At 38.9% G+C, this 24,018-nt stretch overlaps 1 protein-coding gene across 1 annotated transcript in view; it reads left to right on the forward strand.

Moving 5' to 3' along the window:
- The window catches only part of LOC124162026 (serine/threonine-protein kinase MARK2-like), a 102,911-nt gene that overhangs the window by 13,592 nt on the left and 65,301 nt on the right, over positions 1 to 24,018 (forward strand). The gene's annotated exons all lie outside the window — the stretch shown is intronic.

The raw sequence follows: 24,018 nt of genomic DNA on the forward strand, positions 1-24,018 counted from the left end.
TATTTATGATACCCCTGCGTTATCCATGGATCAATAAGGAAAAGCGTTAAATGTGACTAGATACCGTAGCTATCATCATTAATTGCGATTTTTCCAACGAAGTAGGTTTAGAATTAGAGGGATTTCAGAGAGATAATTTCATCAGTAAGTTTTTTTGTAAGCAAATCGCAACGTTATGGGAAGGAAAAATGTTTATTTTGAAAAGTTGATTTTAGGCATACGATGAAATAAATGAAAATTAGCCTTCACAATATTTTTCTGCACTTCAGCAACATAGTTATAACTGACAGCATGAATGAACTTTAAATTACTTGCGTAAGTGCTTGTGAGCCAAGCGCAACGTTGTGAATGAGAGAAAAGTTAACTTTGAAAGGCTGGTATTTAAGCATACAATGCAGTAAATGATATGTAACCTTCACAGCATTTTTATGCACTTCCGCAATAAAGTCATAAATGAGAGCAAAAAAGAAATAAAAATGAATTGAGTGGTGACAAATTAAAAGAGGTAATTGTATGGACAGAGGAGGATTTAACGGAACAATTTATCTTTACTAATTCCTAATGAAGTATTTCCCGTGCTATGATTAGAAATCCAGCTTCCTCGCTTAAGAATACGCCTCATCTGTCGTCAATGCATTAAAAAGTCCAAGTGGATAGAGTGCAGCTCTCTGCTTTCTTCTCCCCAATCCATCTGACTGCCCCCACCTCAATCTAATGGCCATTATCTCGTCATCGCCACAGCCTCCCACGCGGTATCCACGCCTGCAGTTTGCCTCAACACCGAGGCCGAGCCCTTTTCTCGTCCATCCAATTCGTCGATTGGATTCCGCCCACTCCTCCACTCGCAAAAATCCCTATCGGTTACCATAAAACTCTTTCTATTTCTAGAAATCACGCCGGACACAGCACAGGTTATGCGTCACAGCGTCAAGTTTTCTCCCGAGCAGCTGTATTTAGGCGACAACAATTTCGCGAGTACTGCTGCTCGCGTTTCCTGTTATTGTTATTGAAACCAACCAACCAATAACAAAGCAAATCTGTATGCCACATACAACTTTCATCTGATTCATCTACATTTACGAGGTATCGTGCAAGCCACCACCAGTGTGTATGGTATGAAGTCATTGCAACCAAGCATGCAGCTCTCATCCTAGCTTTAGGTAATCATAAACGCACTCGTTCGCTGGGCACAGGAGATACGCGGTCAGACCAGAACTTAGAAGAGTTCGAAGGATAGGAACTTGCTACCATGCAAATAAAACTATTATTTAGTAATATAAAACAAAATGTTACGGTAGTAAGTGATTCATGCGTGAGTTATAACATACAAAAATATTCATGCAGATATATAGTGATTCTTGGACAGCGAGATACTAAGTCTATCATACGTTTCCGAGGATCGGCGAATGACCCAGCGAGGGCGAGATAGTAATAAAAGAGGGCAGATTAAATACTTAGGAAAAGGCATAGCTGATCAATAAGTGAAAAAAGATTAATTAGCATAAACTCCTCTTCCTCGTTTACTCAACATTCTGACCTCCAACACACATTCTGGGGAATTCACGTGACTTTGGTTTAGTCTTTGGAGAACTCTAAAATCACTTATCAAAGAAAAACGGAGAGAATAGAAGCACTGGGGATAGGAATGATTTGCATCCTCATTCCAGCATTTTTGCACTTTCTCTTTTCCACGTGTGCTCAAAAAAATCTCGCGGGCAAAGTGGACACGAGCACCGTTAACAATATGGTATTGTATTTAGAAAATACCGTCAGCTGAAGTCATTTGCTCTATGAGGGAAGGGTATGGAAGGAAGGATGGAGAGAAAATCGGCGTCGGCATTAGCTGCTCTTAACTAAAGGCGCCAAAGGGACCACGGCTTAACGTCCCATCCGACGGACGGAATATTGCGCTTAAAATATTCCCCAACAATAAACAAGTAACAACAATAAAGTAGGGATCGGACAGTCTCTGAAAATTCTCTCCCTCGGTCAGGATTTGAACCCGAGTCCACCGGGTTGGAATTCAACGTACCAAACCAATCCTCGAGAGATTTGCATCCTCATTCCTTAACTTTTGTATTTTCTGTTTTCCACGGGGACTCAAAAATCTCGCGGGCAAAGCGGCCACGACCACCATTAACAAGATTGAGGAAATGGGAGGAGAGAGTGGAATTCCTTGGAGTCCGCCGATTGGGTCTTCCTCGGAGGCGTTTTCCTTGTCCGTTCACGGTGTTGGCAGGGGGAATGGGGGTTTTTAAAAGGAAGGAGAGTTATACTACCCCACTCTCCCCTCGACCCGCAGGTGCAGTTCAAAATAAACCGACGTCCGTTCGTCTTCAGCAGCGCCTCGAATGAATGAAATGTGAGTCACCGGGCAGCATCCCCTTCCTCTAAGGCCGCTCTCGCATATTCCGACCATTCGTAGGCTCATGGCGATTCTTCTACGTCGACATTATACCCCGCGAGCCGAAGTGCCCCTTACGGTTCAGCGGCGAGAAATGCGACAGGAGCGGCAACTCAAATCATTCACTCAACTTTCAATACGGAGGTTGGTTTGAATATGTGAGGGTAGAACTCACTCTAGAATAAGACAAAAAGGAATGGAAAATACGAATTGAAGGTCAGCGGCCGTAGCTTATTTATTAGAAAGGACTAGGAAATCTCTTGACTTGGCCACGTCATTCCGAAATTGATTCGTTAAAGAAAACTAAGGTCTTAGATACACCTGACACAGAGGATCTATTTGTTCACTACTATTACTTCAAAGTGAAGAAGTCAATGAGGAATTTTAAATGATTTGGATGGACGCAATCCTGCAAGTTTTTGGAAGTGCTTTGGTCATGCCTAGAGTCCGAAAAAATTGAGTTCTTTAACAGGCAAGAAAGGTAGATTCCCGATCACACTGGATAGTTTGAACTAGTACAAAGCTAAACGCATTAGAATATTGTTCAACTTATCATATTATTCCGCGCAGCTAGCCATTGCATGCAACCGAATTTACTTCAGCCGGATAGGGCAGTAATAATTATTTGAAATGGCTCAGATAAAAACACTGGCGCAGTAATACCTAAGAACTTAACACACTTCTTTGACTTGGAAGGTAGCAGACCGATTCGTATATTGTAGCATGAAAAACTGGCATATTACCAGATATTTTTTAAAGAGAAGCCAACAGTGTAAATGCTGCGTATTCAGAAATGCTTCTCGCAATAAATAGGATGTTATAACGGAGCACTGAATGAAACAAGTGGCTTTGTTATAGGTCACGCTCACGGGTGGAAATTTGATTGGCCACACTGGATTCCGTTTTTTGGACGGTGTGGTGTGCATGTGGGAGCCCAAATGCATGCTGCATGCTGGTGATTGATCACCCCCTGCCAAATACCCTACATGGTGGCTCGCAGGGTATTATGTAGATGTAGATGGATTCATAATTTGCTATTCCATTCAATATCAAATGAGAGGGTGAGAAGCCAAAGGGTACAAGTGATTTTTTCTCAACAGAGTTCGGCAAAGTTAATTGTTGGAAGAAATACACAAAAACTTGGTTGCCAAGGGATACGAGTGAGTCACTGTTCTGCGCTGACATCGAGTGGAAAATCAAATGCACTTTTAAACATCTAATTAATCTCGTTTGTTTTCTATACCTAATGTCTGCACCTAACACTACGTAGAAAAAAGAAATCACTTATACCCCTTGGCTTCCAAACCACTCAAATGATATGCAATTATTTAATTAAAATAACCCATCCTAAACCTGAGGCTTAGGAGATATCAGTTTACCTATCACGAGAGCCGAAACTAATGAAGAGGTCGAATGGACGGCATAGAGTCGGGCAATATCTTTCAATGAAATATTTTCTGGGTAAATGCGGCCAATATTACCTTCTGTTCTCGAGAACCTTGAACTCAAGGTTAGGTTTGAAGCCATGCGCATACATTTATTAAGCTTAAATAAGGGATGCAAGCCTACCAATTATCTCCAAGTCTTTAGCGGCTCGAGGCCTGATCCCTCCGATCGCAGCAGTAATTAAGCGAGGACTCTACTTTTAGAGTTAATCAATTTTTCGCAAATTGTGCTTCTTTTCAAGGCCTCGAATAATATTGTTCGTATTTGCAGAGCAGCCTATAGCCAAAATAGCACTTCCCTTTCACTTTCCCATTTGAGGACAGAAAAGGAATTAATTAAGTATACATATAATTTTTGTTGCAATGATTTCTATTTTGTAGTTATTGCACATTCAGTTTGGTGCATCGTAATAATGAAGCATTTTCATTTCATAAAATTGCCTTGATGCTCAGATATTTTTGTTTGACTGTGCTGCCATATTTATGGGATGGCAATCCAATCAAAGAGGTGCTCTTCTTGGTACTTATAATTCTATTTTAGCTAATGCTTATTGTATGCTATACATTACTTTAATGACTGAAATAAAATCATATATTACATTAATAAAGCATTCAAAAATTAAAATAAATCATAAATTCAATCATAAATTTAATTTTTGGCCTCGGTGACGGCGGGCATAAGTCCTCGCCTACCATTCCGAAGGTCACGGGTTCGAGCCCCGCCTGATTATGTTGCCCCTTCCAGGGCATGGGTGTGTTTGATCGCCTGTTGTTGATTGTTTAAACACCCGACGTAAAAGCCTCATTGTGCTGTTTTCGAGGGTAATTGAGATAAATGAATAAATAAAATGCTCAAAAGCAGCTGGAGATTTTAAATGACATTATATAACTCTATTGTGATCAATTGGTATTGATTGATACCTCGGTCACGGCAATAGATTATTGGATACATCAGGACACCATTTCATGAAGAGTAAACAGCGTGTCTTTCCCCGTGAGGTTATTCACCGATCCGAGTTTTGCACCACACTTGAATATTATTTTAAGAATTCTCACGCTCAAAACTGACCAGAAAGGAATGCAGAAAGGCTCGAAACGGAATTTTAGTAGGCGCGAAGAAATTTTCCTGCTCCCACTGCTTGTTAAAATAAACTATGGGTTGCCGAAATAATAAAATTTCACAGACTTGCCCCACGAATACTTAAATAGATGAAATATCGTGGATAAAAGCCACTCAAATGCCTTTTCACGAACCGTCCCAACCGTAATATCTGGAAAAATTGAAAAGATGGTAAATTTTAAGGTGACTCTCAAGTGAAAGTTTTTATTTCACCGGCTAACACAAACAAAGTTTAAAAATAATTAACGAATGCCTAAATGTTATTCCTTTCATTTCCACTCTCTTAAATGGTCAGTAACGATCATCTGAAAGACAGCTGTTCTTTTCACTTCACATTTCCACCCGCACCTTTCATAACAACCACCCTACTAGACCAACCTTAATTCCGTATTTCTCTCTCCGAGAGATTACTTTTTTTTACAGACTTCCTACCTTGTTCAACACCATTGCGACAAATTCCTCTCTGGATCTCTAAGAGACCTCGAAATATTAAAGAGGCAGTTTTGAACTTTCGAGTTAAGAGTTTTCTTCTCCTGAATCTTAATTTTTTATTCTTTTTATCGTTTTTTAATAGTTTATATTTGTTAAGGTTCAGATTTTAAGTTTCATATTCAATTTAAATAAGATCGGCTGTTTTTTAATAATTAAATAAATAAAAAGCCACATGTATACGGATATTAAGCCTCAGGTACATTATCGCCACGATAAACTGCATACTACCGTGATGATCGTATAATGATCGTAAAATAACGACCTTAATCCACCCTTAATACCGAGAAACGTTATATGAAATCACTCACTAGTTTACCGCCTCTAAACGTTTAAATTCATTCTGTATTCGCGAGGAGGGCAGTTAAGCACACGAAAAATTGGAAGAAATCGGGATTAACTTATTATGAAATGTGCTAAAAAGACACATTACGGCGACTAAGTGATAAGACGTAAAATTTTTATTCCACCAGTTTTATTTCATGTCAAACTACTTAAGAAGAGGGCCACGCGGGTGGTTTTTACTCCTTTAAGTCTTACTCGCCCGACAAGCCTATGCTCGATGAAATAAAGAGAATCTTAGGCGGCGGGTAGTTGCTCTTCACCATTTTTTGGTTTGATCACGAGACTTTTTGAGCTCCATGAAAGATATGGAAGTGCTAGTTCATAGTAAAATCTCTTTCTATTTCCAAATCTCTTGTATCACTAGTTCTTCAAATATTTTCTCCCGCTAAAAAACACGACTCGTTCCAGTACGACTACACAAGGATACGTGAACATTCAGCCTTCATCAAGTCCAGCGCCTTGGGCATACACCCAATAACATATCCCAATAACTATTTCTACAGTCCAACTGAAGATCGATTCAATACCTTTTTCTTTGAAGCATCGGAGAACATCTCTCTTCCTTCAGAACATTGTCTTCAACTGCATTATTAAATTTCTGCAGGGGTAGGTCGCATCCTCACACTAGTGTCGTTCGCTCAGACCTGTAGTCGCAATTCATTGAAAAATTTGGTAGATGTAAGGGTAAGAAAAACGCTAAACTTAAACCCTCATTTCATGAGTTGGTGACGTCATTGATGCTCCTGTTACTTTACTTCATCAAGGAGGACGCTCGCCGAGGGACGGACGTATATTGCATAAAATTTTCGAATGATGACATACCCATCGGAACTATCGATGGTTTCATGCACTTTGCGACGAATTGCAAGGTCATAGGTACCTTTTACGAATATGCTGAAGTGTTTAGTTAATTTCAACCTCGTGCATACGAAAATTGCCCTTAAAAAATTCGTATCAACCACAGTTTTTGCTCAAACCGAACAGATTTGCAATTTATGTTAATGAATTTTGGTACAGCTAATATTATAAAATTTCCGTCAAGTCGCTCAACCGTTTAAAAAATATTTTTGGTGAAACATCCCGTAGAAACATTATTGATGCCGTGAAACAGATCTACTATGCCTACTTTGGAGTAAAATTAGATGAGATTTATGAAGCATAGGCTCCACTGGCAGTGTCTACAGTGTAGATAAAAGGTTTTCGACGATGAATAGAAGGAAATAAGGAGTAACTAGGTAACCCGTGCGAAAATTTCACAATTTCACGCTATCAGGGAATAATTGTGTTAAGGAAACGGTGTAATTGGGTTTAAAATAGATAATAAAGTGTATTATAAAATACTGCCTTTATGCTTGTTTCCTCGCAAAACTATACAAAACACATGAATACAATATTACTTCTTCAATACTTTCAACAAGATACTTTTATTTATCCGTGATACACGTTATCTTTTAAGTTCCTTACACATTATGTCTCTTTTACAGTACGTTTAACATTCTTCATAATTGTAAGTTTTTATTTTTAATATTTTTCCCTGCTTATGCTACGCTGCTTTGGTTTAGTTAAGAGTTCAACGGGTTTTTAAGCCTTTTTTTGAAGTTTAGAATAAAAAAGTGTGGAGACGATATACCTCGAGCGAGTAATCGACATGGTAAAATCGAAACTTTTTAGTCAAATTAATGGGTAAATAGTGAAATTAGATATTTTATTTTTCGTCAGAAGCCGGTGATTCAACGTTTAAAATGACACCTCATTTATCACTGAAAGTTGAGTATAAACGGAGTATATACCGATACCTCCAATTCACAAACGTTCAACAATCGGCCACCGAATCAAATCCGCTTATCTAGCAGTGGCGGATACATATGGGAGGCCCAAGGGGCGCGCGACCCCCCTGCGAAGTTGCCCGCATTGCCGAACATTGCAGAACTGTTTTTTTATGCAAGTTATTTGCAAAATTTAACACAGTTTAAATAAAACTTTGTTAAATTTTGCATATAAATTGATTATTTATCATTACGATAAAAGTACAGGTAGCTCAAAATATATTTTGCGCCTCCCCCCCTTTGAGTTTTTTTGTGTATCCGTTACTGTCTTCTAGTACTGCTCGGGCTACTAGAGGAGCAGATTTGATTTTGTGGGCGATTGTTGAGCGTTTGTGCAGTGGAAGTATAGATAGGGAATGGCACAAAAAGGCCTTTCTCTAATAATATATATGATAATGATTTCGCAACCGTACTATGGCAAATATTCTATACAAGAGACAGACAATGATGACTTTGAAGCAGGAATTTATATTCGCTGTATACCAAAGATAATATCCGCCATGGAGAAATTCATTTATCTTAGAAAGGACTCGTTCACAGGATGGTCCAACCAGTTCAACGCTCTTTCATCCCTCTTTTCTTATACGAGGATGACTTTGAGGGTGAAAATGGCATGGCCAGTCGCAGCATCGCCAATCTTTCAGAAGTCAAAACTGGAGTTCACTGCCACAACAATTCTCGACTCAAGTTCTCAACGGGACCTCGAAAACAACCGCGAGAAAACAAGAGAGGTGCTTTGTCTGATGTCAGCTCTGAAATGAGAGGCTTAGGGCGATACATCTGCACAGCCATGCCAAGCCTCAACGAAATATTAGCGCAAATACTACGTCTATTTATTAAAGTTACTGAAATTTCCTCAGTAAGCTCTGCATATATGCACCATACGCATGCGAGAGCAAAGCAATTTACACCGAGGGAAATTTTCCATAAAAATCATATGGCTTTGCCGAGAGTTGAACCGGGATCTCCAAATTGCCGATCATGTAATCTTTCAATCAATTGGCAGTATGCCAGACCGGGAAGATCCGATTTCATTCAATTACAAGGATGCGGGTTCGATTCTCGGCTAATCCATATGATTTTTTTCATGGAGAATTTCACCCCAAGTGTAAGTTTATTCATTAATTAATATTTTGATCAAGCACAAGGAATGTTCTGGTCAATGAAACAACCATTGTTCATTTTGCAAGGAAACTGGTAGCCATCGGAAACTAGTGACTGGTCATCAACTATCCGTTATGGGTGTTTAAATCTCGCACAGCGAGGTACTCAAATGAAAAAAACTGTTACAGATTCTTACGCAATGAGCTTCATACGCCAATATAAACGCAGAGATGTGTCAAGCGGTGCACCGCGGTGTGAATGGAAATCTACCAAAATGAAATATAATACTCACTACTTCAATTTAACGCAACATTTTCCCTAATATCTACTAACTCAAGTTACTTCCACATCGTTCAATAGTTTCAACTAAAGCTCTAATAATATTTGTGGAAAATCCCTCTTTTCCTCCGAACATTTTCCAACTAAGTACTTATATAAATGCAGAGAGACCAAGCTACTTATATAAATGCAGAGAGACACCGATAGATTACCCCACTGATTGACAGTGGCTCATGAATGAAACCAATTGTATTTTCTTTTTCGTCTTATCTTGATCTCATTTAATTAATGATTAAATAATTGTTGGAGTATAGGCCATACATACTGCAAAAAGTTGTTAGTTTCAGTTTATTTAAACCTTCATCAGGGCTATGAATGAAAATATGAGAACACAATAAAATACAATGATATACAATATTGTTACATAAATAAAGGTGACAAAAGAGCTTTTCTATAATAATATAATTAAAAAAATAAGATGGGAATACACAAAAATTTTGACATACCTTCGTTAACTGAAACGTTGGCTGGCAATTTTTTTCATTTTATATGACCTATACTCTAAGAATTATTTAATAATTAGAAACTAATTGTAATATTACCCTTAATATTTAATTTATCAACCAAACAATGCCCGCGAAGGCGCAAGGTTTCAATAAAATATGGTGGTTTGCTATTATTTTTTTATTGCCTATATCGGAGGATTATTACTCCTGGAGTACGTATTTCCCGCTTTTAGATTTTTAAATGACGATATCTATTTTTCGCGATTAAATGAAAAGTGAAAATTTTCAAGCGCGCGAAAACGCGACGGGTAAGGAAATCTCTCCGTGTGACGTATTTCTGGTTCCCCCTCCCGCCTTGTGAGGTGACTTTGATCGAGGCTCTGAGCGCTGATAGGACGCAGGATCCTAGCGGGTAGCTGAGTACCTTGCTGGCTGGTAGCGCTTGGCTTAAAAAAGGTTTATTAATACCTTATCAAACGAAGAAAACTTTCCGACCTTAGCAAGTTTTAATAGGTGATTATTAAGACATGTTTCCCTGATCTCTGCGCCTCATGCATGCATTGGTAATCTCAGACGATGTATAACTCCTATCTTCTCCTATAGAAACTAGGTCCCTGTGACGTCACGTGGAGTGGCATCGCATGGGCGCCAATCTGGCCCTTTTCAAATGAGGATAAAAATGGACTATTGCCATTCGTCTAAACCGGTATTTCTAAAACGAAATAATTTGTACATTATGAATACAGTAATGGTGGGTAACGAATCGCAATCAATGCCTTTCGTTGTCTTTGATGAAGGAAACTACCCTAATATACCATTTCTGTAGAAAAGTATTAACTCCTTCTCACGTAAAAAGTAAACTTTGTACAAGATTTTCTTTCACTTTGCACATCGGTTTCATCGAACATCAATCAGTCCTGTTGGACATTAGCAGCCGTCAAAAATGTAATTGTTAGAGAAAATCGTGAAAAAAACTTCACATTTTAAATCAGCCAAGAATTTTCTCGCATTTGAAGCCGAAAGTATTCATTATTTTAACTCTTACTTAACGACGGAGAGATATTTTCTTCCCCAGACCGCACGTCCTCGTACTTGAGATAGATGGGACACCTGATTCGGAGACAAAAAAAAACACAATCGAGGAATGGGAATATGAAGTGAGAGGGGTGTGTGAATAATGTGTCCGAGAGGGGACTGTCTCTCCAGGAGTGAACGGGAGGGTGTGGAGTGGGGGCAGGGGGAGGTAGGGGGCTTCTAGTGGTTTAAAAATAAGGGCGCGGGGGCTGCCTGCCTTTCTTCCACTCCCGGGGAGAGCTGCCTGGGGGGGGTGTTTCAGAGTCTCGTAGGATTGGCGGCGTCGGAAACGGATTCATTCCGAGTCGATCGGGAACCTATCCTACGCTCGTCTTCCGTGCGTTTCACACATACTATCGGAAAGCGTTCCGCTTTTGGTATGACGTCAACAGTCATCCTCCTCCGGGAAACGAGAAAACGTCACAATTTTCAAGTGACAAGTGAGCAGCGAAAATAACCTCCCGCAAGATTTGATACTTCACAAGGGAGGCGAAAGGTATATACGGGCATAAATACGTGCTAATTGATACATTGTCACATAATTGACGCTGTTGCCGGGTAAAATAATTTTAGAATTGTTCGTATGTAATTTTTTTTAACGTAATACCCTGTCGTTTTGAGCAAATTACGGGAATGAAGGAAAATTTGGAACGAGTTTGTTCTGTCATTCTCGTGAGAGCATAGTTGATTGTTTTTAAGAACTAAACTACAGGCAGTCACGAAATCCATTATTTTTTCCAACAACATATGGTTTACTTACTCAATTGTTTAACCAAATTGTCATAATTTCATTCAGTATCTCAAATAAATATGAATATTGATCATCATAAATGATGTTATGGCCTTCATGATATGCCGTAAACGTCTTACAAATTTTCCGTGAAAGTGGAGCTACGCTGGAAGAAAATACAGTGATTACATTAGGTTGAATAGTGTCCATTAATAGTAATGGCTCGAGTTATGTACGCTAAAATGACGCAAAATAATTTTGTTAGTTTCTAATCTGTTTTGCACGTCCTCGGTTATTTCTATAACACTATCTTATTTGGTACGAAAATGACAAATTGTTGCTATTGATGCACCTTGAAATACACCTTCAAAATTATATTTCAGTGAGCGATAATTCCACAAAGAAAAAAATATTCGCTGCAAAAGGGAATCGAACCCATAATCTTTACCTCGCTGCATACTGCCTTAACCCGCTGCGCCACCGTCAATTGTTGATAGAGAGCCGAAATTTGTAATCTATAAAGAAAAGGATAGCATGAGGGAGCTTCGGTATAGCTGTTATCGTGGCTATTCCCGTTATGCTTGAACTAATATTTCGTATTAAAATGAATATTTAGAATGTACATGGAATGTACTGAAACCATGTACCATGGAATCAACTGAATAAGGTGCATATCCACGTCTAAATTCGATGTGACTACGATGCCAAGTCCTACACACAATCATTTCAAACGATACAAATTGTTATACTTCCTAACCCACGGACACGTATTCAATGCATTATGCTACCTGCATATTTGTAAGTCATTACGCCATGCATTCCAACTTGTTTCACGTTCTTTTGGCCCAATTACTCGTCCAAATAACAACGCAAACGAACTTGTACCGTCAGTGATACAGTCTGCCTATTTATCGCCTAATTTACACGAGAATTAAAGTCACTTGCACTTATATTACTCTATCATAATATCCACATATATCAGCACTCATGAAATAAAGTGGTATGATTTTATTATAGCCAAATACTTAATAAAAAACAGCAATATAACATATCTCCACTCGCCACGGGAATGAGTTTCCGGCACCTCTAGCCCACTCGACTTCTATCCGATAGGAAAGCCGGCCTTGAGTCGTAGCCTACGTTATATACATGAAACTCCTGCAACGAATGAATAACGTAGGCTACGCTTGAGTCGATAGGAAGCCAGTCTGAAAAGCACGGATTGCCTGGCCGATAGTAAGTGACGTAGAATCCGCGTCAAGTCTCCCGATCCGCTCGGAAAGGGAGACTCTGAAACACCCCCCAGGGGGACAGCATTGAGAGAGACGGAAAGGTCCCGAGGCGAACAAGTCCTCCTCCGAAGAATATAATTTCCGGATATCGACACAAACGTGGACAAAGGAATAATATTTTTAATTCACGTATTCATTTAAGTATACCAGGACTAGCCACAGTTATAACTTTACGGGAGTCACCCGCAATGCACAAATTGTGGGAAAAATCCACAGAGGAAAAAATCATTCGCCATGAGCAGGATCCGATCCCGGATCCCTCGATTTCCGGCCGAGTGCTTTAGCAAGTTAAGCTACCGCTATGGACATTTGTGGACTATACCGGACAAGATGGTGTGGACTGCTGAGCACATTATGCTACTAGCAGTCCTAATCGTGCGCACGGTGCCACAGCCGGAGAACAAAGCCCGAACTTTGAACACAAAGAGGTGTTCGCTCAATACGAATTTAAGTATACCGGGAATAGCCACGGTGATAACTTTACGGGAGTCACCCGCAATGCACGAATCACGTATCAGTTAATGCGTCTGTCTAGCACCCACAATGCAAAGAACTCATTTGAACGCGATTTTCAATGACTCAACCCTCATCCACGAAATTGCTGATGTTTGGTAACGCAGCCACCAGCGTTGTGAACTACGAATAAGCGCATTCCTGCAATTTTCTCGCTTTTAAACGACATATTTCGTAACTTTTTGGGTGTTTTAACCGCTCATGGACAAACTATTCGAACACACGTGACATCATAAAGTCTCTTAACCAATTAAAAAAACCTACTTGAAGAATTCAAGCTTTAATCGAATCGTAATTATTCAAACTATTACTAAAAATTAACATAGAGGCATAACTCGGAAAATAATCTTTATTAAAAAAAAGATTTCACATGAAAAGGTTGCAAAGAAAAAGTACTGAATGTGCCAAATTTTATCGAAATTGAAGATGATGAGGCAGATGCTCGTATTTTAATGTGAAGCTTCCCTTCAATCAATCTTCATTGATCCTAGACCGTTTTCAGGAAACATAACTATTTTTAGCTTTCCTATATTCCCATGTTTGTTTTTTCTATTATAGTAATCCATCGGTTAAGCATGTGTACATGGAGAATCTTGCGAATCACCCCAACTAATCTCGACTTCCTGTATTGAAATTCCTTCTTCAGCTAACTATAAGGTCTATTCTCACTTTTATAAATAACAAAATCTTTGTACCACGTCTGTTATTGACAATATGGAGCCCTTCCACCACGTACAAGCTTCAAGTTCCGATTCTATTCTCACTCATTTTATCTATAAATCTTCTACATCCCCCTTACCGGCTCGCTTTACATTATTCCTTCTAACTACTATTACGTATCAACGCATCGTCAACTTAACCTCTTTGATTACTTATCAGCAAGTAAAGTTGCAAAAACGGCATCCTCATTCGTAGAAGATAACACGATTCACGATTTTCAATTTTAATGGTATTCCACAGGTTAAGGTTATATTTATATCAATCATTTTGAAAATAAACCGCACTATCTTCCCGTATGAATCATACTATTTTCCTTCCCTCCCCAACATCCCTAGCATTATTCCGTCTGACACGGTTTTCAGCACCTCAATCCCACTAAGCACTCGCTTAATCCAAACCCTCTGTCTCCACCATATCGCATCAACTAGTTTCCTCATCTCCCCCACCATGTCTAGCTCTTCGTCGTTCTTCCTCTGCTCCGTAAAATTCACCTCCTCCATTAAACCCATACATCCTCCAGTCTTTTCTCGCCCATTTTCATATATTTCAACCTACAGCTAATAAGAGCGTGCATAAGGAATAACGCACATTTTCGTTAGCACGTTTTGGTACGTACACGTCTATCCCTCATTACTAATTGTGATATTATTAGGCAGCACTGAATTGGGAAATGAACCAAGAAGCTATTCCGTATGAAGTTTAAAAGCAAGGGGACTGCATAGAAGAGCCCCAATTATGTCCCATAGGAGGCTGATATCTGTTGCCACTTCGGTCGCATATTAATTTGTTTTCAAAAATGCCTGCGACGCGGTAATGAGTGCAATGCGATCCACCTTCATCCAATATTTTGCAGTATAATGTTTGCCGTTGCGAGGAATAGCATTGAAAATAAATTAATTTGATAGATCACATCATCATGTGTATAAATATCGATTAATACCCCTAATTATACCTTATTCCCCAGTGAAACTCGGATCAATTTGTCCGTCAGAAACACGGTTGACGACTTTTATAAAACAATTTAAATGCGCGGTGGATGACAACACGTTTAGAGGCCGACTTGAGGATCCTCTTTTGTAATATTCACGTTTAAAAGACTAGATTCAAACAAATGAATTACGTAAAATCCAAATCAAAAATACATAACAGATGAGGTAATTGAGATTAGTTAAGCTATTCGATGGAAGCTTACATTTTTAATTGGGTAAAAAAATTCCCATTCGTACACCAAATCAGGCAGTAGTTATTCATATCCCACGTCAAACCTTGATAAACATCTCCTATAGGTCAATGGAAACGCTAAAAACTGCCTATGGGTCTTTTTCTACGAGAAAAATCGCACACAGTGGGTTATTTCCACCCTGATTTAGCCCATAAAGACTCTACGAACGCGTTCGTGAAAAAAGAGTTCAAAGAACTCATTCCATTGAGGGAGATATCTCTCACAGCTATAATCCAATGTTTTATTTACCGATATACTTCGCGAAAATCTCAAAAGCCGAGCGAACGAGGTCCAACCCGCGGGATTTGTTCTAAAAGCCTCGGTTGAGTGATCGGAAATCGCTTCCCATCCGGTAAAAATGCAGAAGATGCCGATGAAAGATTGGCGATGGTGGTATGCGTTGAAAGCACACATGGCTAAAATGTCTTTCAAGAATTCTAAAGAATGAGTAATAGCTATTAATAAATAAACATAATAAAAATATAACAAAATTAGAATGCAAAAAATGCGATAGCCGCCAGTAATTTTTTGACGCACTTTCTCCTAGTCATAAAATCAAAATATCGACTTATATATTATTACAGAAAGGTATTTTTCTCTCATTCCGTATATGCTCCGTTAAAACGGCATTTATAGTGATACATGAGATATCATTTAAAACTTTGAATCACCGGCTTCTGGCGAAAATACAATCTCAATCTCAAATTTCACCATTTACAAATTAATTTGACCTAAAAGTTTCGATTTTTCCGTGTCGATTACTCGATCGAGGCATATAGACTCCACACATTTATCAAATTATAAATTTCAAAAAAATATTTTTTAAACCGTTGAATCAATAGATAAACAAAGAAACGTAACTTAAGCAGGCAAAAATATTACAAATAAAATCTAAGTGAAAAAGAAATATTTTCGCACAGGTTACCTAGTCGCTTATAATTACAGTAAACACAATTTGCCAAAACCATGACTTGAATTGGCGACCCTGATAATTGCGAGTAACTGTTGACGTTTCATCTGAGTTATGTAATATTAATGGAAGCTCGTCATTTACAAACGCGGACAGCGCAGTTTTACCAAAAAACCTACAGCGCCCATGGACACCGAATGGTCATTAATTGCTACCTAAACGAAGCCAATATTCGCTCAATGATGTCCCAAAGAAATTTCCATTAACAATTATTCATAGATTCCTTCATAACATTACCGATCAGAATCCTCTCAAACTTTTTCTTTACAAACTTGCATGACGAATTTCACATCAGCTCTTTCCTACTCATGAGTTTCTCCCTTACTAGCGCAATTCTCTTCATCATGTCCTTACTGCGTAATCCGTTTTTCTCTAATGTACTGCCCTTATAGTTGAACTTGTCCTCCTCAAGTTTATGACCACCAAACTATAGCCCGAGCCTCACATTCCTAGTCATCGATGCTTTACAAAACCACATTACTTTGCATCTCTTAAGATTAATCTTCAAACCTTACGCCTCGGTTTGCTTAACGACTCAACCTGAACCTGTAGCCTCCAGTATTTCCACTGCATACATGCTTAACTACAAAGGTGCTGGACACCTATGATACAGAACAGGATCGGATGGAAAACAAAATATTAATGGTCGTAAGTGTTTCTTTGACGTACTTGTTGCATTTTATAAAAATCGAAATTTTGCTTGTATTGAGAGTGAACACAACCTGCCATTACCAGGACTCGAACTATGTACCCTCATAATTACGAGTTTATCTGAGTTTATCTAATGTAAACAACATTCTAAGAATATTATTCGTTGCAACGCCTAATATCAGTGAATCATAGAGATCAAGGGCTTACCGTAGCATTGAACAAACAGCTCGGTTCCTAATTACCCATTAAATGATCGAACGTTAATCACGGATTAAAAGGAATAAATCAGCTGGATAATGTGTGGAATAGTGTGGGGTTTTTGGATTCCTAGACTAAGGAATTTTGATACTTGGACGACCTTTTTTCACAATTACCAATTAATGTGAATACAAGTACATTTAAACGACTTATGGTTTCAGACTTGACTTTGTGGAAGTAAATGATATCCATTTTTGCCAAGAAAAACCCACTCTGAAATTTTCCACGAATAAAAGTTCGGGTGAAAAGGAAACGAATAAAATAAAAAGAAAGGGAACTGTGGGGCAGCATACGCTAGAGAAGGAGCCAGTGGCCAGGCCATGGCAAAAGACATAGAGATTACATGAGAGATATAATGACGGGAAAAATAGAAGTAGAACTCCCCCAATGAGGACCTAGAAGTATTGAAATAAGTACTTGCAATTTTCCACGATTGTAAAAGTTATTAGGACTTATTTTCAATGCAATTGAATCATTTTTAAGGATACATATATTAACATTGACACGTAGGTCGTAATAAATTTTATAATCGTGGAAAATTGAAAGTATATATTTCAATATGGAAAAATTCCACTCCAACACGCTGAAATCTTCGGATTTTATTCTAGAAAAGTACTTGGGAGAGTTAAAGAAGGGCACAAGGATGAGGAACATCAAGGAACAGAAACTACCTACCTTGGGAAAAATAAAATGGAGTACTCAAAACTTAGAATTGCATTAAAATTAATGAATTAAATGGACATTTAAAAAAAGGGCGGAAAATTTAAAGTGACAAATATTTTTATGATTCAAAATGGAAGTGTGAACGTAGATAATTTGGCTGCCACGCCGCAAATGCAATTTGTCCCGGTGCGACTCACTGTGGGTCCATATGTTGGCGTAGAGGCTACCGTATTTGTGGAGGGAGACAGACCTTCAGTATCTCCTCGGCTGCCTTGTTTACGTGCCGTCGCGAAGAGCGGGGAGAGGGGAAGGGCAGGGAGGGAGGGGGAAACCCCCCTCCCACCACTCCCACGCGTTCGTCCCCTTCAAGAGTTCCTTTGGACCACTGCCGCCTCCGAGCGCCAAATCAGAGCAACAGTCTTAAGCCGCGTTCACAGTATCATAACCTGGCGAAGTTTGACACCAGAGCAGTTAATGAGCTAAACCTTCGATCACAGCGCAAACCGTGCAGTAATCGTTCAATTGATTTTAGAGGACTTACGATATTTTATGCGCACCTCAATAGACAAGTCTAACTTCCTTGCTAACGTACTATTTTATTTAAAAACTACTTACAATGAAACGTACTACTAAATTTAAACCAAAAAGTTCTGACTACGACGGTAATCAATTCGCAGAGATCCCTTAGTGGCACTCGTGGCATGAGCTAATCCCAGTTACAGCAGATTAAGTTGGTTCATCATGACCCAGACCAATGAATGACATAAGTCTCCCAATTTCAACACCATAAACCGCGCATCAATTTTGAAATAAATTTGAAGGGACTTAAGATGATTTATACGCTCCTTGCTAGGCAGAACTAAAATCCTAGTGACTGGTTTACTTCGGAAGAGATTAGAAATTTCTCACTAATAACTTTGTTAAATCGAGTTACGCCGTTTTAAGATGTTATGAACTAACAATTGATATTTTCGAGGTTTCTACTCCAAAGTTAAATGTAATTAAGTCGATTTGAGTTGACGTGGACAAGGCTTTAACCACACTCTCCACTAAAAATCACCCTATTCCTCTTCCCTTCGACCTTCACAGTGACGCGGGGAATAGCATCGTTTGCCTTCGCAGAGAATTTCACGCGTTGTACGGAGAGACGAAAGCGAGGAACGATAACGGATCCGCTTCAGGGAAAACTCTCTTTATCAGCGTAAGCTGGCTGCAGAAACTAAATTCCGATTCGGTCAGTTTCACCCACATAAATTTACGCCTCCTTCAGCTTTGAAGTCGTCCGTTCCGGCAACAAAGAGAAGAGGGATTCATTTGAAACGGAGAACACCCCACGCCGAAAAGAGTTGACCAAAGAACACGTGCACATGTTTTGCCTCGTAGAGGTCCCTTCGTGAAACTTGGAACATTTACTGGTAACACTTGGCTGTAATTTACCTCCTATGGGGATGAATTATCGCGTCCATGTTTTCATGGTACGACTGTACAGAAATGAGCGCTACATTAGCACATGAGAAAGGAAATGATTATCGTAATTACATTCTAAACAATACGCTTAAATTGACGGACGGAATGTTTTTATCTCAAAATTGCAAACTAAACAATATTTTGATGCGATAAAAATATAGCATGATTCATCGTGAAACACCCTAATCTTCATCATACTAATACGAAACTGAAAAATTCGAGATCACGTGATGGGTCTTATTAGCTGATTCCGACGATAACTAACACCGACACGCTGCTTATTTCGTTTGGAAATATTATTTCCATAGCAATATTTAATTCTAGCGAAGACAAAGAAGGGTTAGGATGTGAATAAAACCCATTTAAAAGAATTTAATTTGTTGTTTTTTTTTTAATTTTCCCAACATAATTCTGAAGTTACGGCTTCAATGATGGCGTCTGACTTTACTTACTGCTTAGACACCTTGAGTGCTCTCGTATTTATGCACCCTGAGCACTCTATTCCGTTCTCTTACGAGTTTATCCATTCACATCAACGTAAGTCTTCTCTTCTACACCGTTTATTGCCTATTCCACGCATTTTGCCAGAGGTTACCCTTGCCATTCTAGCCATTCACTTTTCTCTCAAAGGTTGTGCTCGTTAGGCAATCGTACCTAACTTTATTGCCGATTAAGTTATGCCTTCATCATCTTCAGGGGTCAAGCAGGCTTCTCTTTTTTCCCTATCTTTTTGGCAGTTCCTAATCACTCACCCGACCGATAATTTTTTCTTTTCATCATTCTTATACTATACCAACTTGCAAAAAAGAACGTGAAACTGTATTATTGTTAATGGACCTTTCGCGGAGTGGTGCTGTAGGACAACCGCGGAGGACAACCGACGCTGAGGAAAACCAACGCGAAGGACAACCCGGAAGCCTATATGCGCCTAATATATTGTATTGATTAATGCGTCTTATCTTTTCACATTCTGCCTATCTCTTGCCTGCCTATCTGCTTGCCTTCTCATCTTATCCTTATTGATTACGATAATGGACGTCATCCGAATCTGTTGTCTCACTTCATGAGAAAGCCGTACCCCGATAAATTTTTACTCCGTCGCCATGCAACGGAAAAGTTAGTCAAACAGATAACACGATTGGCATTAACATAAGAGAAGGTAGCATTCACGGAAGGGATGGGACTAATGGAACAGAATCTAAATAAAGACTTGGACACAAGGGCAGCGGACACTTTGATATAGTGTGTGGCGCCGCGTGGTTACGAAAGCTGGACTGTAAAGAGACGAGGAGGAGAAGGAAGAGGTGTGATGAGAATAGAACTGGAGGCCTCAGAGACGAATCTTTTGAAATGGAGCAGTAAAATATGTAATATCGAAATGGATTCCAGTGCACCGTTTTTTTTTTTTAACTCTTACCTTCTTCACCAACGTTTCGGTAACTACAATCCTTCGTCAATATTCTTAACATTCATCTGCATAATAACTCGCAAAACGCCTCAATGTGACGGGAGGTATTAGGATCTCATTGCGAACGAGGATACTGAATTTTTTGGTTCGCGTAGTGAGAAATTTGACTGCCTGTGTTCGACGCTAAATTTTTTAACGGCTTGATCGCAATCAACCTAAACGAGTGACGAGAACCGTGTGCCGTGAGTGACGCGTGACGGAAGATTCTCTCCACAGACACAATCGACGTAGCGGCGCGGCTCTTGGAATAATTGCCTGTCGTTTAACGCAGCGTTTAATCCATAAAAATAACGCATGCATACAAAGGTCGACTTGTTATCTTTTGTATCGATATTATGTTTGGAAAAGTGAATGAAGACACAGAGATGTATTTAGGACTCCTGAAAGTAATTATAATAATACCTTTCATTCTTTTTATTTATAAGTCTCCAAGAAACGAAATTATAATAAATATCATACCGGAAAACAAAACCTTCCCTTTAGAAAATTGATGGTTTGAGGCGTGACTTAGTGAAATTTCTTTATTTAAAAATTCATATTTTTCTTAGCAAAAGAACGTGTTCACAGCTCGGAAATCCCAAGGGGAGTGCATAGAGGAGGCCCAACTCCATCCCATAGCCACTTTTTTCTGTTGCCATTTCGGTCGCATTTTAATCGGTTTTCAAAAATTTCCGCTGCGCGATGATGAGTGCAATGCTATCCACTTTTTTCCAATATTTTGCAGTATAATGTTTGCAATTATGAAGGATTTTATTACGAAGGACATTGGAATTTTATAAATTTGATGGATCATATCATCATGTGTATAAATTTCGCTTAACACCCCTATATTTTAAACCTTAACATACCTGTATTTTAAATTCATATTTTATCAAATTTTAAATTCATATTTTATCAAATCATACCTTATTTTCCCGTGATACTCGGATCAATTTGTCCATCATCGACGCGAGTGGCGACTTTTGAAACCCATTTCAATGCGCGGTGAGTTGCAACACATTTTGAGGCCGAAATGAGGATTCTCTTTTGTAATATTCGTGGGAAATCCTCTCACCTTTTACGCTGTATGGTCTCCCGATAGATTTCTCTCATAGCTTATAGTGATCTTGATTGTTTCTCCGTGAACGGGTAACGCGAAGAGATGGAAGTTGGCCATCTCTCACGTGCATTTACCGCATTCACGTTCACGTCTGTTTTGCCCGTATTCTATTTTTCCCGTTAGACATCTCTTTGCGTTCTCCCGTTAACAGATCACGCCACGCGTTAACATTGATTGAACCTCAGCCTGTGCTTATTTGTTCAAGGAAAAAAAAATCCTTCACATCTCAGCTCGGTAAAATATGTTTCCTATTTTATCATTTCATTGTTTCTTTCGGTCTTGGCTTTAAGATTATTTTATTGGTGTTACTCTGGAAAGATTTCTGTTTTTAATTCCTCAATACTTATAAGCCAAGCACGCAGTATCCAATTCCCTGACGGCTCCCAGCCTAACTCGTGCTTAAGTTCTGCTCGACGGTTGCAGTTTTTGACGGATCGCGCTACTTTTCTTTGCAGTATAATTCGATCACGGATTAAATCTTTCGACGCAGGATCCAATGTACAAATGTGAACGAAGACGGCTACATGAAAAAACGTATTGGAATGATATTCAGTGTCTCATTGATCATAAAAATAATAATATTAATTATTATATATATAACCCACCACGAAAGCATAAAATTATTCCCGTGTAAGATTTTTCAAGATCAAGCTTGATTAAGTTCACTAGATTATCATGTATATCAGTTGATTTCTAGATAAAAATTTAATAATCAGAATTGGGATACCGTAGTGTAAACACTTCGGAACACACATTTGTCAATCCTTCCTTGGAGGCGCTATGATCACATTCTAGTATATTTCTCTTTTAAATTAAGGCCTATTGGTAATCTGTCCTTTCAATATTTCTTTGTTTCACAGATTTGGGAGGGAAAAATTTAGATAAGGATAAAGCAGATAAAGCCAACGCAAAGCAGATAAGATTTAGATAAGAGGAAAAGTGTCCACCAAGGCTACGAATCTTACAACAGTATAGAAAAAAGATCCTTCCTTTAACAAAACAGGGATTTTCACAAACTTTTTGAAAGATTTTCTTAGATGTGAATACGCAATTAGCTATTATTCCATAGATTTTCATCGGTTTTTAAGTAAACGTCGTCATTGAAGTTTTTATGCACTTTATTAAATATTTAAAAGTATTAACACGTCCAGACGAAGGACAATAGCATAGGACGCACAAGGCTACCAAAAAATTGTAATTCAGAATTTCTCATGCAAGACACAGATCGTGAAAACAAGTCTGTCGTGAGCGGTGGGGGATGGGATTCAAGCTACCCGTAATGTTTGAGAGGTACGGTCTTAAGGCCACCACACCAAATGCAACTCTCAAAATATACACTCCTTGAAAATAAACCCTTCTTTAAAATGGTTCTGTCATCAGCCTTAAATAAAGATTACTTTTAGGAGACGACCAACAAATTAAAAGCGGCATCTACGTTTTAGCAGTCAATTATGTGTAAACTATCTCAAAAATCGATGTTACCATCATCATGGTAGTACTATGTTACTGTTGATTTAGGAACTTTCACTCAGTTTATCCCATGTGCGCAATGAGGTCGTCCAATAAGATTTGATATCCCAATTCATTGAACCAATCGGTAGATGGAAAGCAAAGATGACTTGCTACGAAACGAATCTTCTTCATTCATAAATTCTCTCTTAAGTGTTATGTAAAAATACCTTGACATCCATCGCCAAATTCTCAACAGTTATTAGAATTTCAGTTCATTAACTCGTTCATTGAACGAAGGAATTGCTCACAAGAGTGTAAACAAAACACGCGACACTGATGCGAGGACGGGAAAGGTTGCTGGTACACTGCGACCTCCTGAGCAGTAGCGTACGACTACGAAAATTCATTTGCGAAAGGTTTATTGGCCGTTGATTTTTTGTCGCGAATAGCCGGAGAAGTAAAGGGTGGATCGAAAAACTGAAATAAACGGGCTTCTATTTTTTTTCAAAATCTCTCCATTCAAGCAAAAAAAACTGGAGAAGGGGCCAGTCGATTCAGTGAATTTCAAAACCTTCACAAGCTCATTCCGTGAATTTTTGATACTAACTGATTTCTACGTACATCTTCGTTGCAAACAAACCTAATACTACAACTTTCACTCAAAAATGGTCGTTAATTTATTTGCTATCTATCCCAAAAAAAAAAAACAATCGGAGCAACGGCCTTAGCAACCCCGAAGACATAAATTAAAACCGTTCATCCCAAATTATCACCAAGTGGACATCTACATCTACCAAATAACTTACGAGCCACCTACAGGGTGCTAGGTAGGGGGGGGGTGATCATTCACCAACATGCAGCATGCAAGATAACGGCCACCTGAGCACCTCAAGGTCATAAAATATTACGCATGATAACAAA

Source organism: Ischnura elegans, chromosome 7 (genome assembly GCF_921293095.1).
Source record: "Ischnura elegans chromosome 7, ioIscEleg1.1, whole genome shotgun sequence".
NCBI classification, from domain to species: Eukaryota; Metazoa; Arthropoda; class Insecta; order Odonata; family Coenagrionidae; genus Ischnura; species Ischnura elegans.